The 19,536-nt window shown below is 44.5% G+C and overlaps 1 protein-coding gene across 1 annotated transcript in view; it reads right to left on the reverse strand.

The window, feature by feature from the left end:
• Positions 1-10,265, reverse strand: part of CUNH3orf70 (chromosome unknown C3orf70 homolog) — a 137,966-nt gene extending 127,701 nt beyond the window's left edge. The window contains exon 1 of the mRNA XM_089671645.1: positions 10,006-10,265. The gene's annotated coding sequence lies outside the window, so the exon portion shown is untranslated. The remainder of the gene's footprint in view (positions 1-10,005) is intronic.
• Between the last annotated feature and the right edge of the window lie 9,271 nt (positions 10,266-19,536).

The raw sequence follows: 19,536 nt of genomic DNA on the forward strand, positions 1-19,536 counted from the left end.
AGTCTAGGGGGCCCAAAGAGCAGTTTTACTTCCCTGATCCTCTACTCCTGCAGGCTCCCTCCGAGCTGTAAATCTGTCCCTGCAGCCTCTTCTTCCCTATGCTCTGGCAGTCACTGGATCTCTGAAGTCATCAATTCCAATGCAGAGCCCAAAGTCCTGCACTGGACATGAAGACTCCAAAGAACAGTCCATTGCCACAGCTTGGGGGGGAGAAAAGGAAAGCTATGGCTGCTGAGGGGAGTGGAGGATTGGATAAGTAAAGCAGCTGTTCCCAGTACCCTAGACGTAAACAAACATTTATCTGCTGTGCAGGAGCAGCCCCACTGCAAAAGAACATTTTCCTTTTCTTTGATATGGGCTTGTTGACAAGATACAATACAACTGAAGATATATGTATTTCAACTTCAAGGTTGTAAGAGCTACTGCTTTGCAAATTAGATGATCTTGTCATCAGAAAAAGGCTGACCATAGACAACAGGTGGGGCAATATCTGTCCATCTTCTGGATCCTGCTCAGAATCATTGTCTGCTGCTGACTGCAAAGCACACATCGGCCTCCTAATTCTGAAAGTGGAACTTGACCCATATCAACTTGATAAAAAATAATGTTCTTTAGCAAGAAACATACATTCCACATTGATAATTATGCTATCAAAATGAGTTTGTTCTGTAAATTGCCTCCAGCATTGTTCCTGTTTCTTCTTGCTGGAGGCTGACATTTTGCTGAAGCCCAGAGCCCCTGAGCAGCAGCAAATCGTTAGGCTCTCAGCAGATCAGCTTCTACATTTTTGGCACAGTGCCAAAAAATAGAGCACAACTGTCCAGAGCAGGGTAAGGCAGTTTATTACTAGATTTTAAACATTATCAGTATTTATTTTTAATGTTTTGCGTAACTATACCTGCAAAAGGAGCCAGCCTGAAGAGATCTAGCATGACCTAATTTTCTGACCAAAATCCCTCTTTTTTTTTGTTTTTTTTTTTTCGTATTAACAATTTTTATTGGTTTTCAAGTAAATCAAGTGTTACAGAAAACAAAGGGAAAATAAAACAAGCAAAACAGAAGTACATCGATGGCTAAGATTACATTTGGTCAGGACCAGTGGAGTCATATAGTAACAATGCAAAAAAAAAAAAAAATCATGGTCTTACAATTTGGGCTGGCATAGAGGAAGAGAAGGTATCCCACGGGAGCCAAATCATCTCAAATACAGCAAACGAACCACTATGTGAAGCAGTCAAACACTCCATCTGTCTTACATCGGTAATAAGTTTATACAAAGTTTGCAATGAAGGTGGGTTAGAGGATAACCAACACATAGGAATACTTCTCCTGGCCGCTGTTAGCACATGTGCAGCAAGTTTTCTGGCCAGTTTAGATAGACCCGGGAATGGCAAGCCCAGCAAAAAATGCAGTGGGTCAAATGGGAGAGAAACTTGCAACAATGATTGCAACAAGGAGCGGACCTCTTCCCAAAAAGGAGCAATGGAGCTGCAGGTCCAAAAAATATGATAAAGAGAGCCAGAAGCGCTACTACAGCGCCAGCAGGCAGGAGAAGCACTCGGATTATAAACATGAAGAACTTCCGGGGTTTTGTACCACAACTTCATAATCTTGTATATGTTTTCCTTAAAAACCACACAAATAGAGGATTTAGATGCATTATCCCATATTTTCTTCCACGTTAATAAGTCAATATCACGTTGTATAAATTGAGACCACCTACGCATATAAAGGTGAGCGTCATTGGACAAAGGGGGGGCCTCCATAAGAATTTTATAGGTGCTAGAGACAATACCCCTTTGATGGGGACCTTCCATACATAGACGTTCGAAGGGGGTAGGTTTCCCCAAGCTCAATGAGGGTGATAGAGTAGAGAAAAAGTGGCGTATTTGAAGGTATACATATAGATGATGAAGGGGTAGAGAGGCTTTCCTCTGGAGATCCGAGAATGAATGTAACTTACGAGTCACCGGGTGTACCAGGTGACGTAGTTGAAAAAGGTTAGATACTACCCAAAGAGACATCCGGGACATGGCCATATTGTCTGGAAGATTAGGGTTATGAAGGATATTTGTCAGTGGGGAGCATTGAGAAGCCAATGTGAATTTAGCCTTACATTTCTGCCAAACAGTCAATGAAAAAAGCATGGGGCCTAGGAGTGAGTGGCGGAAAGAATGAACATCCACCGCCGAGGTCGACCAGAGAAGGGAACACAGATGAACTGGGGACAATTGTAAAGACTCGATCTCAGTCCATGTATTGGGAGGGTAGTGAATGGACCATGACAGAAGAAAGCGAAGGTGGGTTGCAAAATAGTATGTTATTATATCCGGTGCTCCCAAGCCTCCCCTAGAACGTGGGGAAAGCAGAACAGAACGAGCAATGCTGTGCCGCCTGTTGTGCCAAATAAAATGTAAGAAAGATTTCTGAAGGGAGTGAAGCTTGGACATAGGAACGGGTACGGGGAGGGTTGCAAACAGATATAAAAGTTTGGGTAGTACGGTCATTTTTAAGACATTAATACGACCGAGGAAAGAGATAGGCAAGGCATCCCAGTGTTTCAGGGAGCGAGAAATTGCTATAAACAGTGGGGGAAAATTGGCCTCGTATATGGATTGGTAAGAGGAAGTAAGGTTGGTGCCTAAATATTTTAAAGAGTGGGTGCACCACCGGTAGGGAAAGGCTGCCTGAAGGGAGGAAAGAACAACAGGAGAAACATGTATTGGAAGTGCCTCAGTTTTGGACGTGTTGACCTTATAACCTGATAAAGCCCCAAATTGTTTCAAAATTTTGTGCAAAATCGGTAAAGAGGTGTGGGGACTCGTAAGTGTGAGGAGGATGTCATCTGCAAATAATGATAATTTGTACTCATGAGAATGGGATTGTATCCCAAAATCCCTCTTTAAAGACCAACTCCAGGAAAATTAAATATTATACCTTGCAGTGGGGCTGTGCCCACAGTGCAGGGGTTAATTACTCATTTAGGTCTTTGGAACATAGGAAGATCTACTTACCTGAGCCTCCAAGCTGGTAGACCAGTCCTTGCAGTGTCCTCTTCCCCATGCTCGAGCAGTCTAAGATCTGGACGTCATAAAGACCAATGCAGGGTCCACAGCCCTGAATTGAACATGATGACATTGAGTGACAGTCCACTGCTGGGGCGTAATGGAACACCATCTGCCAGAGAAGCAGAGGATTAGGCAAGTTACAGAGCAAAAACTCTTCCCTAGCCTAAACAAGAAGTTAATTCTTGCAGTGCAGTCACAACCCCACTGCAAGGGATTTTTTTTTAGATTCCCAGAGTTGGACTTTAAAGGCTCAATTACAAGTATTTTACCACATGTACACAGGCTAGCCATTGTTTTAAAAATTGCCATTTTACATCTGTGCTAACAAGTGCCTGGAACTGCCAGAGGCTTTTGCTCTCTACTATATCAGAAATGGCCAAGTGGAAATGATGCTCAAAGACGGGTAGTGGTTGTTCTGTACTGTGATCTTTTCTGCTTCTCCATTGCAAAACAAAACATCAGGAAGATTTACCAGCAAGTTGGAAAATCTCCCTGTTTTATAAGGAGAATGTCTAGTGCTTGTTATCACCCTCTAGGACATCACAAACAATGGAGCTTGATTATCATGATGTTCAAAATCAAGGATATTGTTTTTTACAGGGCCATTTAAGATGCAGGATGTTCACGTCTGTTCTCCTCCACAGACATTGATAGCCCACTTTTACCATCTGCAAGCTTTTATTCACCTCCAGAGTTTACAGTGCTATAAACTGGCAATAGTTCACAAATTAGTGATCCAAAATACACGAAAACTGCATTCATGGCCCACAAATTCTTAAGAATAGGTAAAATACAGTGTACCAAGTGGTAACCCCTGTTGAATCATAGAGGAATCGTCATGCACATGTACAGGCACCCTCTGTCCAAACGGACATAATTCACACTAATCCCACTCTATAGACACTTATCTCTTTAAAGGGTCATAATCCACATACATATCTCCTTTTGTAAAGACATAATTCATGCTTATCTCCATCTGTAAAGACTTAATAGTGGCAATACACAAAGTGATTCATAATCAATCTAGGTTTGAGTGAGAGCAAACAAGCCGGTCATCATCTAATAAAATATTATTAAGGACGCAACACAAGTAGTATCCTTGTGATCGACTGAAAATATCGATCATAAATACAAGTGATAAGTAGTAAATGTAAACGTTCATTTAAAGCTGCTTGCTTAATAGATCTGTATTATAACTGGTTCTCCTACACACACACACAGATGTTTAAGAAATCAGTAAAGTAGATAAAATTTCACCACAGTCAATAGATGTGGCAATGTAGAAATAGATCAAGAGCTCTCTAATTTGAATGAAAGGAGGGTTACTGGTTTTAATAAAAATCACAATCAGTTTAGACACATTGGGGTTTATTTACTAAGCCCCCGGCCACATCGGGTGCGATTTGCATGCCAAGCGACTTCTAAAATCAGCTTGTTCAATTAAGCTTTAGAAATAAAACCTGGAAGCTGATTGGTTTCTATGCAGAAGTGCAGAAGATTCTGAGTAAACCAGCTTTAGTAAATAAACCCCTTTGAAAGATCATATCTACCCTAATCCACACTCTTCTCCATGTATAAACAATTCTTTCTTTGCAACACTTAGAACTGTATAAAGACCCAACTGACACTTCTATCTGTATAGCTATAGCCCCTCATTTCTATACCTGTCCACACACAGTCACACACACTGTACATCAATGTGTATACAGAAACAACCCATGTATGGACAAAACCCATTCCTGTATGTACACATCTAACCCATGCTCATCCCTCTATGTACTTAGATAACCCATGTTTGCACCCATAGCCCATGCCACCCCTCTCTGTGCACCCATAGCCCATGCTCACCCCTCTCTGTGCATCCACAGCCCATGCTCACCCCTCTCTGTGCACCCATAGCCCATGCTCACCCCTCTCTGTGCATCCACAGCCCATGCTCACCCCTCTCTGTGCACCCATAGCCCATGCTCACCCCTCTCTGTGCATCCACAGCCCATGCTCACCCATCTCTGTGCATCCATGCTCAACGCTCTATGAACACACATAATCCATGGTCATTCTTTATATGTACACATATAACCCTTGCTCATCTCTCATTGCACACCCATATCCCTTGCTCATTCTTCTCTGAACACACAAAATCCCTACTCATTCCTCTATGGACACACATAATACATGCTCATCTCTTTATGTATACACATTACCTATACTCACTGCTCTACATACACCCATAACCTATGGTCACCCTTCAATGTACACAATAACCCACAGGCATTTCTCCATATAAACACTTCAACCATGGCCATTCCTCTTTGTTCACACATAACCCATATTCATTCCTCTATGTACATCAATAACCCATGCACATCACTCTGTATACACCCATAGCCCATCCCTCCATGTTCACCCATAGCCCAAGATCGTCCCTCTATGTACACCCATAGCCCAAGATCGTCCCTCTATGTACACCCATAGCCCACGCTCATCCCTCTATGTACACCCACAGCCCACGCTCATCCCTCTATGTTCACCCATAGCCCACGCTCATCCCTCTATGTACGCCCATAGCCCACGCTCATCCCTCTATGTACGCCCATAGCCCACGCTCATCCCTCTATGTTCACCCATAGCCCACGCTCATCCCTCTATGTACGCCCATAGCCCACGCTCATCCATCTATGTACGCCCATAGCCCACGCTCATCCCTCTATGTACGCCCATAGCCCACGCTCATCCCTCTATGTTCACCCATAGCCCACGCTCATCCCTCTATGTACGCCCATAGCCCACGCTCATCCCTCTATGTACGCCCATAGCCCACGCTCATCCCTCTATGTTCACCCACAGCCCACGCTCATCCCTCTATGTACGCCCATAGCCCACGCTCATCCCTCTATGTTCACCCATAGCCCACGCTCATCCCTCTATGTACGCCCATAGCCCACGCTCATCCCTCTATGTACACCCACAGCCCACGCTCGTCCCTCTATGTTCACCCATAGCCCACACTCATCCCTCTATGTACACCCATAGCCCACGCTCATCCCTCTATGTACACCCATAGCCCACGCTCATCCCTCTATGAACGCTCATAGTCCAAGCTCATCCCTCTATGTACACCCATAGCCCACGTTCATTCCTCTCTGTAAGTTCATAGCCCACACTCATCCCTCTATGTCCACCCATAGCCCCCGCTCATCCCTCTATGTACACTCATAGCACACGCAAATCTTTCTATGTCCACCCATAGCCCACGCTCATCCCTCTATCTCCATCCATAGTCCACACTCATCCCTCTATCTATACCCATAGCCCACGCTCATCCCTCTATGTACACCCACAGCCCACGCTCATCCCTCTATGTTCACCCATAGCCCACGCTCATCCCTCTATGTTCACCCATAGCCCACGCTCATCCCTCTATGTACATCCATAGCCCACGCTCAACCCTCTATGTACGCCCAAAGTCCAAGCTCATCCCTCTATGTACGCCCATAGCCCACATTCATCCCTCTATGTAAGTTCATAGCCCATGTTCATTCCTCTATGTATGCTCATAGCCAACACTCATCCCTCTATGAACACCCATAGCCCCCGCTCATCCCTCTACGTAAGTTCATAGCCCACGTTCATCCCTCTATGTATGCTCATAGCCCATACTCATCCCTCTATGAACACCCATAGCCCACGCTCATCCCTCTATGTACAGTCATAGCCCACGCTTATCTCTCTATGTCCACCCGTAGCCCACGCTCATCCCTCTATGTCCATCCATAGTCCACACTCATCCCTCTATCTACACCCATAGCCCAAGCTCATCACTCTATGTACACCCATAGCCCATGCTCATCCCTCTATATAGACCCATAAGCCCATGCTTATCCCTCTTTGTATACCCATAGTCCACGCTCCTCACTCTATGTCCACCCATAGTCCACGCTCCTCGCTCTATGTCCACCCATAGTCCACGCTCATCCCCCTATGCACACCCACAGCCCACGCTCATCACTCTATGCACACCCATAGCCCACGCTCATCGCTCTATGCACACCCATAGTCCACGCTCATCCCTCTATGTACACGCATAGTCCACGCTCATCCCTCTATGTACACCCATAGTCCATGCTCATCCCTCTATGTACACCCATAGTCCACGCTCATCCCTCTATGTACACCCATAGTCCATGCCCATCCCTCTATGTACACCCATAGTCCATGCTCATCCCTCTATGTACACCCATAGTCCATGCTCATCCCTCTATGTACACCCATAGTCCATGCTCATCCCTCTATGTACACCCATTGTCCATGCTCATCCCTCTATGTACACCCATAGTCCATGTTCATCCCTCTATGTACACCCATAGTCCATGCTCATCCCTCTATGTACACCCATAGTCCATGCTCATCCCTCTATGTACACCTATAGTCCATGCTTAACCCTCTATGTACACCCAGAGTCCATGCTCATCCCTCTATGTACACCCATAGTCCATGCTCATCCCTCTATGTACACCTATAGTCCATGCTTATCCCTCTATGTACACCCATAACCCATGGTCACGCCTCTATGTACACCAATAACCCACAGGCATCCCTCTATGTACACACTTTAACCATGGTCATTCCTCTCTGTACATCCATATCCCATACTCATTCCTCTCTGTACACCCATAACCCATACTCATTCCTCTCTGTACACCCATACCCCATACTCATTCCTCTCTGGACACCCATAACCCATACTCATTCCTCTCTGGACACCCATAATCCATACACATTCCTCTCTGTACACCATAACCCATACTCATTCCTCTCTGGACACCCATAATCCATACTCATTCCTCTCTGGACACCCATAACCCATACTCATTCCTCTCTGGACACCCATAACCCATACTCATTCCTCTCTGGACACCCATAATCCATACTCATTCCTCTCTGGACACCCATAACCCATACTCATTCCTCTCTGGACACCCATAATCCATACACATTCCTCTCTGTACACCATAACCCATACTCATTCCTCTCTGGACACCCATAATCCATACTCATTCCTCTCTGGACACCCATAACCCATACTCATTCCTCTCTGGACACCCATAATGCATACACATTCTTCTCTGGACACCAATAATCCATACACATTCCTCTCTGGACACCATAACCCATACTCATTCTTTGTACACCCATACTCATTTCTCTCTGTACACCCATAATCCATACTCATTGCTCTCTGTACACCCATAACCCATATTCATTCCTCTCTGTACACCCATAACCCATACTCATTCCTCTTTGTACACCCATAACCTACACTCATTCCTCTCTGTACACCCATAACCCATACTCATTCCTTTTTGTACACCCATAACCTACACTCATTCCTCTCTGTACACCCATAACCCATACTCATTCCTCTTTGTACACCCATAACCTACACTCATTCCTCCTTGTACACCCATAACCCATACTCATTCCTCTTTGTACACCCATAACCTACATTCATTCCTCTCTGTACACCCATAACCCATACTCATTCCTCTTTTTACACCCATAACTTACACTCATTCCTCTCTGTACACCCATAACCCATACTCGTTCCTCTCTGTACACCCATAACTCATACTGATTCTTCTCTGTACACCCATAACCCATACTAATTCTTCTCTGTACACCCATAACCCATACTCATTCCTCTTTGTACACCTATAACCCATACTGATTCTTCTCTGTACACACATAATCCATACTCATTTCTCTCTATACACCCATAACCCATGCTCAACCCTCTATGCACACCCATAACCCATATTCATCCCTCTTTGTATAGATACAGCCAACTCCAAAACATCTTTTCCGCTCTCACCTCCTGTTCTCCGGAGATAAAAAATTTCCTTTAAAACACAACTTCTACACTTTGGAGAGCCACCAGCAGGAGCACGATTGTGGTATAAATTCTCAGATCAGAATTTCAGAGACAAGGAGCAAGACAATAAGCACTTCTTCAACAAGGAAGCCCTCAATTGTGCCCCACTCAGAAGATAACAATGCCTGGAGTCAGACACATAGTATACAAGCTCTGGGTCCACACACACAACTTGTACACCTAAAAATTCAGCTCTGATCCCAGAAGAGGAGCCCCATCCTCCTCCCAGGAAAAGCTCAACTCCATCCCCAGATACATTCCTGCATTCCCCTGTTATGTCATCCACTTCCCTGTATCCCCCTGTCCCTGTATCCCCCTATCATGTCATCCACTTCCCTGTATCCCCCTGTCCCTGTATCCCCCTATCATGTCATCCACTTCCCTGTATCCCCCTGTCCCTGTATCCCCCTGTCCCTGTATCCCCCTATCATGTCATCCACTTCCCTGTATCCCCCTGTCCCTGTATCCCCCTGTCCCTGTACCCCCCTATCATGTCATCCACTTCCCTGTACCCCCCTATCATGTCATCCACTTCCCTGTATCCCCCTATCATGTCATCCACTTTCATGTATCCCTCTGTCCCTGTATCCCCCTGTCCCTGTATCCCCCTATCATGTCATCCACTTCCCTGTATCCCCCTGTCCCTGTATCCCCCTGTCCCTGTACCCCCCTATCATGTCATCCACTTCCCTGTACCCCCCTATCATGTCATCCACTTTCATGTATCCCTCTGTCCCTGTATCCCCCTGTCCCTGTATCCCCCTATCATGTCATCCACTTCCCTGTATCCCCCTGTCCCTGTATCCCCCTGTCCCTGTACCCCCCTATCATGTCATCCACTTCCCTGTACCCCCCTATCATGTCATCCACTTCCCTGTACCCCCCTATCATGTCATCCACTTCCCTGTATCCCCCTATCATGTCATCCACTTTCATGTATCCCTCTGTCCCTGTATCCCCTGTCATGTCATCCACTTCTCTGTATCCCCCTGCGGTCAGTCTCACCTCTATTCCCCGGACGGGCTCGGAGGTGCCGGGAGGAGCAGGAGATCCATGTCCTCTTCTGCCTGGAGTCCACCGAACTTCCCGAGTTCAGCCCAGCAATGACAGCGTCCTCCGATCTCAGCCGTCCATCCCCGACATGAAGAGGAACACACTACAATAAAGTATCGCTCACATCTGCTAGGCGTGACACCGTTACATTGTAGCTGTGATTCTCAGGGACAATGAGCGCCCAGCCAGCATCCCCGGCATCTCTGTAGACGTGCCCGCTCCGCGCTCGTCCTCGCTGGCCACTAGGTGGTGCTGACTGAGCATGTGCGGACTTCCAGAGGTTCAGTCAGTTCACGATGTGAGGGGAGGATGGATGTCTGTTCTTAGAGCCTCTGCAGTCTGCAAGGCGATAGAAAAGAGTTCAGTACAACAAATAAACAATATAACCATGAAAACAATAACGAGGTACATTTTATGTGAAAAGTTTTACAAAAAAAATAAGTGCATGTGTATATCATGTACAAGTCAAAGGCCTCATGCACACGGGACATTTTGCCAAATTTCCTGAAAGTCTTCCCTCCTGGCAGCAGCGTTTTGGCAGAAAAAATGCTTGACGCTTCAAGTGCTTATGTATTCATTCATTTCATAGGCCAGAATAATAGTTTATTCTGGCTATTGAAATGAAATCATGCTCATGCACTAAATGCACCTAGCGCTTAGACACATGTACAAGCATTTAGGTGCAGTGTTTTTGTTCAGCCTCTAAACTCCCCTAAAAGCATACGTGTGCTCGTTCACACCATACATGCATGAAAAGTGATGGGAAAACTGCACAGATTTCACTTGCAGAGACATCAGTGTCCCCCTCATCTGTCTTCTGCCATTAGTGCCCCCCTCATCTATCCCTCACCATCAGAACTCCCTCATCTATCCCTCACCATCAATATCTCCAAGGGGCAGACTGACAACTCATGGGGCCCCCGAGCAATAGGAGATCATGGGGCCCCTGTGTCCTTTCCCAAACTCAAAAAAAGCCTATGATAAAGGTACCAGGGGCATCTCATGGAGCCCCCTTCTGACCCTGGGCCCTCGGGCAGTGCCCGAGTTTCCAAATGGTCAGTCCGCCCCTCCCCCTCATCTGTCTTCTGCCATTAGTGCCCCCTCATCTATCCCTCACCATCAGAACTCCCTCATCTATCCCTCACCATCAGAACTTCCTCATCTATCCCTCACCATCAGTGTCTCCCTCATCTGTCTCCTGCCATCAGTGTCCCCCTTTTCTATCCCTCACCATCAGTGTCCCCCTGATCTGTACCTTGCCATCAGTGTCTTCCTCATCTATCCCTCACCATCAGTGTCCCCCTCAGCTGTCTCCTGCCATTAGTGTCCCCCTCATTTATCCCTCACCATCAGTGTCCCCCTCATCTATCCCTCACCATCAGTGTCCGCCTCAGCTGTCTCCTGCCATTAGTGTCCCCCTCATTTATCCCTCACCATCAGTGTCCCTCTCATCTATCCCTCACCATCAGTGTCTGCCTCAGCTGTCTCCTGCCATCAGTGTCCCCCTCATTTATCCCTCACTATCAGTGTCCCCCTCATCTTTCCCTTACCATCAGTGTCCCCCTTATCTATCCCCCACCAAGGGCGGACTGAAAACTCATGGGGCCCCGGGAAATAGGGGATCATGGAGCCCCTGTGTCCTTGCTCACACTCAAAACACACCCAAAAAAGCCTATAAAAGGTACCAGGGGCATTTAATGGGGCCCGCTACTGACTCCGGGCCCTCGGGCACTGCCCGAGAGCCCGAATGGGCAGTCCGCCCCTGTCCCCCACCATCAGTGTCCCCCTCATCTGTCTCCTGCCATCAGTGTCCCCCTCATCTATCCCTCACCATCAGTGTCCCCCTCATCTGTACCCTGCCATCAGTGTCTTCCTCATCTATCCCTCACCAACAGTGTCCCCCTCAGCTATCTCCTGCCATTAGTGTCCCCCTCATTTATCCCTCACCATCAGTGTCCCCCTCATCTATCCCTCACCATCAGTGTCCCCCTCATCTTTCCCTTACCATCAGTGTCCCCCTTATCTATCCCACACCATCAGTGTCCCCCTCATCTGTCTCCTGCCATCAGTGTCCCCTTCATCTGTCTCCTGCCATCAGTGCCCCCCCTCATATATCCCCCACCATCAGTGTCCCCCTCATCTGTCTACTGCCATTATTGTCCCCCTTATCTGCCCCCCTTTATCAGTGCCCCCTTATCTGTCCCTTGCCATCAGTGTCCCTCACCCTCAGTGTCCCCCTCATCTGTTCCCAACCATCAGTGTCCCCCACCGTTAGTGCCCCCTTATCTGTTCTCCGCCATTAGTTCCTCCCTCCTCTGTCCCCCACCATCAGTGTCCCCCCTCATCTGCCTCCTGCCATCTCCCAATGGGCCTAAATGCTAGACACATATAGCACTTGAACTTTTATTCAGTTCAATAGCCAGAGTAGATTAATATACTGGCCAATGAAATGAATGAACGCCCAAAAGCTTTATATGCCGGAAAGTGTCTCATGTCAGGAAAAAGGCATTCAGATAAGCCTTGTGTGCATGAGGCCTATAGGTAAGTGTCCAAACTCAGCTCCCCTGCAATCTGAATCAAGGTACCGTCACGTGTATGCTGGGGTTTCCACCACCACACATACAAGCCAATGGAAACAGACTAACCAAATGGGGATAGCCAGTTAATGAAAGTGATACTAAATATTACAACTGTTTTTGGTTAAAATAAAACAGATGTTATACTTACCTGCTCTGTGCAACAATATAACACATAAAGGTCCTTTTCCTCCTCTTCTGGAATTTCGCATCCAGCGCAGTCTGCAGCTCCATCTTCCAGGTGTCTTCTTAGTAAGCCAGACGCTTGCTAAGGAGGCCCCTGCTCCCTCCTCACAGGAGTTTGACTGACAACAGTAGGAGCCAGTTGCCCCCACTGCCCTCAGTGTCTTCTGTGAGAGCATGGAGTGAGAGGAGTGCCACCAAGACAGCGCTGGATCAGGTGTGTACAACCGCTAGCAATAATCACATGTAAAATCCGGCAGGCCGGTTGTGCCCAAGTTGATCGATCACTTGGGCACATTCAGTCTGCCCATACATGGTTTGAATCTTGGCTGGTTCCTGCTGAACCAGATGAGATTAGAACTTTCTATGGCCAGCTTTAAAAATATGTGTACAGGTTTTATAGGGGACACAACATCGTATTCAAAGACCTTTCAGCCTTTACAAACTAGCCAGTGTTTCCTAACTTTATTAACCGCTTAAGGACCACCTTATAGCAGATACACTGCTACAGGGCCGGCACCTGTGTGCAGGATCACGTACAGTTGTGTTCAAAATAATAGCAGTCAGACATCACTAACCTGATCAATCACTGTTTTTGGTAGAAATGATATTTCTACATGGCAAATAATTTACTAGCAGGTGTAGTAGAGTAATAGAAATCCAACAGACCCAACAGTCATGACATGTATGCTGCTGATTCTGTGTAATTGAATCACTAATTGAAAGGGGCATGTTCAAAATAATAGCAGTGTGGAGTTCTATTAGTGAGGTCATTCATTCTTTGAAAAACAGGTGGCAATTATTGCCCTTATTTAAGGAAGGAAAGCAGCAAATGTTGTATATGCTGGTTACAGTGCATTTCTCTGAAATTCTGAGGAAAATGGGTCGTTCCAGACATTGTTCAAAAGAACAGCGTACCTTGATTAAAAAGTTGATTGGAGAGGGGAAAAAATATAAAGAAGTGCAGAAAATGATAGGCTGCTCAGCTAAAATGATCGCAAATGCTTTAAAATGGCAACCAAAACCTAAAAGATGTGGAAGAAAGCGAAAAACTACCATTCGAATAGAAGAATAGCCAAAATGGCAAGGACTCAGCCAACAATCAGCTCCAGGAAGATCAAAGAAGGTCTAAAGTTACCTGTGAGTACTGTTACAATTAGAAGATGCCTATGTGAAGCCAAGATATCTGCAAGACGCCCCCGCAAAGTCCCACTGTTGAAAAAAAGACGTGCTGAAGAGGTTACAAATTGCCAAAGAGCACATTGACTGTCCTAAAGAGAAATGGCGCAACATTTTGTGGACTGATGAAAGTAAGATTGTTCTTTTTGGGTCTAGTGGCCGGAGACAGTTTGTCAGACGACCCCCAAACACTGAATTCAAGCCACAGTACACTGTGAAGACAGTGAAGCATGGTTGCGCAAGCATCATGATATGGGGATGTTTCTCATACTACGGTGTTTGGCCTATTTATCGCATACCAGGGATCATGGATCAGTTTGATTACATCAGAATACTTGAAGAAGTCATGCTGCCTTATGCTGAAGAGGAAATGCCCTTGAAATGGGTGTTCCAACAAGACAACGACCCCAAACACACCAGTAAATGTGCAACATCTTGGTTCCAGACCAACAAGATTGACGGTATGGAGTGGCCGGCCCAATCCCCGGATCTTAATCCAATAGAAAACTTGTGGAGTGACATCAAAAATGCAGTTTCTGAGGCAAAACCAAGAAATAGAGAAGAACTGTGGAATGTAGTGCAATCATCCTGGGCTGGAATACCTGTTCACAGGTACCAGAAGTTGGTTGACTCCATGCAACACAGATGTACAGCAGTTCTCAGAAACAGTGTTTATACAACTAAATATTAATTAGGTGATTCAAAGGAAAGCAAAATCTTCAAACATTTTTCAGTTTATATAGTGAATGTTTGAGTTTGTAAAGAAGAATACAAACTGCTATTTTTTTGAACAGTCTAATATTCACTTTTCTTCAATTTGTTTAGAGGAACAACACAAATTTGATATATTTTTCTTCATGTTTTGATTTGGAATAGAATGTGTAGTGTTCCCAATGCATTTGTGTGTATGGAAATAAAAGCTATTAGAAGGATTTTGAGCTTTATTCACTTTTTTCAACACACTGCTATTATTTTGAACACAGTTGTATTTATACGTCATTCTGCATTTCCGATAAGGGGGCGCGCACAAGCCAAGCGCGTCCTACCCGCGCCGCCATTCACGGTCGTGGATGTCAATCACCGGGTCCTGGCTGGTAATTGCCCGCCAGTGCCCAGTAATTTCTGAGCATCTCTGACGAGGAGGAGGAAACAATCTTCCTCCCTGTCAGCTTGAGCACACTGCTCGGGATGGCTGTGCACAGCACAGCCATCCCGATCAGTGTATTTACAGTGAAGAACACCCCCCCGCCCCTAGTAAAACACTCCCAGCACACAGTTAACCCTTTGATCGCCCCTCACATTAACCTCTTCCTGCCCAGTGTCATTAGTACAGTGTCAGTGCTTTCTTTTAGCTCTGATCACTGTATTGGTGTCACTGGGGATGTCAGTAACACCAAGTTAGTTCTCGCCCAGTGTCAGAATGTCCACCGCAGTCCCGCCAAAAGTCACTGATCGCCAGCATTACTAGTAGAAAAAAAATCTCAGTATCTATACCGCCATTTGTAAACGCTATAACTCACGTAAACCAATTGATTTACACGTACTGGTATTTTTTTCTTAGCAAAGACATGTAACAGAATACATTTTGGCCAAAATTTATGACAAAATTTTATTTTTAACATTTTTTTACTGGACATGTTTAATTGCAAAAAGTCCAAAATATTGTTTTTTTCTCAAAATTGTCGGTCTTTCTTTGCTTATAGTGCAAAAAATTAAAAAACACACAGGCGATCAAATACCACCAAAAGAAAGTTCAATTTGTGGGAAAGAAAGGATATAAATTTCATTTGGGTGCAGCGTTGCATGACTGCGCAATTGTCAGTTAAAGTAACGCAGCACCGTAACGCAAAAAAATGGTCTGGTCAGGAAGGGGGGTAAATCCTCAGGAGGGCAAGTGGTTAAAACCCAACTCTAGGGGCAAAAAAAAATCAAATTTCAACCGTGCATCTCCTATTACTTACTTTTATTCCTTGGTGTTCCTACCAGATACATCTTTGTAGCTCATCTCACATCATCTTTGCTGAATGTCCCAGTTTCCCTTATGGGGAAAGCGGAATTCCTGCTCTGGGGGCTGTCCCTTGTTACGTACCTTTTTATGAACTTCAGCATTCAGTGTAGAGTATCCCCCAGTATGAGTCACCTGATCTTAAAGTATGAGAAGGCAATGATACCTCTCCTATACACAACCAAGAATTAGTAAGTCTATTAGCTCCATGGATTATAATGGGGCAGGTGGTTGTGTGCAATTATGAAACACTTAATGTAAAAAGAAAAGATGTTTTAGGGCACAAAAAGCATACATAAACACAATAAAATATTTTCCAATATGAAAAAGCAGACAGAAAAACACACAAAAGTTGCACATATATGCACAGAAAAAAATTATTTAACCACAAATGTTAGGAAAAGCAGGCCATATAAATAATTCAGGTGCAATGCAAAAATCTTTTTGACGTCAGCTGTAACAGCAAAACAGTGCTATCCTTCAATTTTATCTAGTAATAAGACCAGTCAGAGCATTGCTAGTGATAATTTAGTTGTGTATGGTAGGCAGCACAACTGAACACAAGGTCAGTCAACAAGAATTCTCAGATTTTCTTTGATCATGGTCCTGTCACATAGAGTTTAAACATCAATATGACAGTACAACAGAACTGAAAATACTGTAAATAAACCAGTAAAGAAAATATTCCATAACATTAAATAGTCACTGACATTTTTACATTTATAACTCACTTAGACAGTGATGTGCAGGAATACTTTGTTTTATAGATTATTTTTTTATTTAGATTTTTTGTTTTTTTAATCCAAATCATTGTGACTAAGGAATAGAAATGAAATAGTACATGCAAAAAATTATTTTTATGTGAACAGTATTAAATCAGAGGTAGTTCAAGAGATAGAAATTCCCAGGGATAAATAATCAAAATCTTGAACTTGATCCAATCAGACAAGAGCAACACAGTGGGGTTGATTTGCTAAAACTGGTGCACTCAGAATCTGGTGCAGTTGTGCATGGTAGCCTATCAGCTTCTAACGTCTGCTTGTTCAGTAAAGCTTTGCCAAAAAAAAAATGGAAACTGAATTGGATTCTATAAAGAGCTGTGCCAGATTTAGCACTCTCCAGTTTTAGAAAATCAACCCCAGTATGTGCAGAATATATATAAATGTGACTTTGGCCACCCATAGTGCTAATCTAATTCTACTCAAGTTATGTTGAAAGATATATTCATAGAACAAAAATCCCAAATTAACTTACAAGAAAAATTGATTGAAAGAAAAAATACTGGATATGTTTACTTAGAACCAATCTGCTTAGATCCAAAATCTAATCCAATCTTGAGCCAATCCAACCAGTCTGCTTAGATTCAAATGTACCTACATATATTAGAGAATGTTCCCCAAGCTGACCGTTTATGGGTGTGTGAAGGTGGATATGTGTTTGTAGGTCTCTCCATGATACTGGCCAAGTTTGGCAAGCAAAGTCTGCTTGGGTGGAACATCACTTGGTTGTGATGGATTTCACTTTCTCTACTGCAAAATCCTGCCTGTAGGATAAAGGTTGTCTCTGGCACAGGCCTTTGTCATTGCTGCACTGATGTCCCTGCATTATCCTATTCCACATGCCAACCGACCATAGATGCTCTCCAACATGCTTCTACAGCCCAAGCACCAAGGACTAGTATCTGTTATAATGGTAACTAAGGTTTGTCTAGAGTTCAGTTTTACATAGTTACATAGTTAGTCTGGCTGAAAAAAGACAAACATCCATCTAGTTCAACCATAAAAAAAAGTTATAATCCGATACCCACAGCTGATCCAGAGAAAGGCAAAAAAAACAGCAAAGCATGATCCAATTTGCTCCTGCAAGGGAAAAAATTCCTTCCTGATCCCCTGAGAGGCAATCGGATATTCCCTGGATCAACTTTACTTATAAATGTTAGTATCCAGTTATATTATGTGTATCTAGGAAAGAATCCAGGTCTTTTTTAAAGCAATCTACTGAGCTGGCCAGAACCAACTCTTGAGGGAGTCTATTCCACATTTTCACAGCTCTTACTGTGAAGATACCTTTCCATGTGGGGAGATTAAATCTCTTTTCCTCCAGACATAAAGTGTGCCCCCTTGTCCTCTGTGATGACCTCAGGGTGAATAACTCCACACCCGAGTTCACTATATGAACCACTGATGTATTTATACATGTTGATCATATGCCCCCTTAATCTCCTCTTCTCAAGAGATAATAGATTAAATTCCTTTAATATTTCCTTATAGCTGAGTTCTTCCCTGCCTCTTATCAGTTTGGCTGCCATTCTCTGCACTCTCTCCAGTTCCCCAATGTTCTTTTTGTGAATTGGTGCCCAAAACTGAACTGCATATTCCAGAGGAGGTGTTACTAATGATTTGTACAGGGATAATATGATATCTCTCTCTCTCTGAAGTCTATACCTCTTTTAATACAAGAGAGGATTTTGCTCCCTTTAGATACCACAGCTTGGCATTACATGCCATTATTAAGCTTGTGATCTACCAGAACTCCCAGATCCTTCTCCACCATTGATTCCCCCAATTGTACTCCCCCTAGTATGTATGATGCATGCATATTCTTAGGTCCCAAGAGCATAACCTTACATTTATCAACATTAAACCTCATTTGCCACATAGTTGCCCAATTAGTTAGTGCATTGAGGTCGGCTAAGGACGTTATTCCACTGCACAGCTTGGTGTCATCTGCAAAGACTGAAACAGTATTCTTAATCCTATACCTTATATCGTTTATAAATATATTAAAAGTAAGGGTCCCAACACTGAACCTTGGGGTACACCACTGACAACCCTAGACCATTCAGAGTATGAATCATTAACCACTACTCTCTAAATACAAACTTTTAGCCAGTTTTCTACCATTTACATACAGATTTTTCAAAGCTGGTAGACTTTACCTTACACATTAGCTGTGTGTGGGGAACTGTGTCAAACGCTTTTGCAAAATCCAAGTATACCACGTCCACAGTGTCAAGGTCCTACCTTTCCTCAGACCTTGTGCTGCTCCATGTGCTGGCATCCATCTTAGGCGTCTGCAAAGCATTGTGGGATCCTTTATGCTTTCAGCCCTCTGCGGCTCCTCCCCCAGGAGGTGGCGGCTTATCACATATAAGTCTGCTGTTTGTGGCTGTCCATTGCATTTGTGTCCTGTCTGTTGCACAACAGCAAGCTCCTGATTAGCTACTCATTGCTTTCCTGGATACCGACTCGGCTTTGGCTAAGACTCCTCCTGGCTTCTGACCCCAGCTCTGGCCACGATTCTTTCTGGCTCCTGATTCTGGGTCTGGCGAAGATTCTTCCTGGCTCTTGACCCTGGCTTTGGCTTCGATTTCCGCTGTTGGACTTGCATAGACTCTTGTCTTATTTTTATATTAATAAACCTACCTTTAATTGCACCTCCTTGTGTGTCTGGCTCCTTGCTCCCTGACACACAGCTACCCCTCTGTCCAAGTTTTTGCTCACTTCCTCATAAAAAGAAATCAGATTTGTTTGACATCTT

Source organism: Staurois parvus, unplaced genomic scaffold (genome assembly GCF_062004578.1).
Source record: "Staurois parvus isolate SC_StPar_1 unplaced genomic scaffold, SC_StPar_1.0 ptg000011l, whole genome shotgun sequence".
Lineage (NCBI taxonomy): Eukaryota > Metazoa > Chordata > Amphibia > Anura > Ranidae > Staurois > Staurois parvus.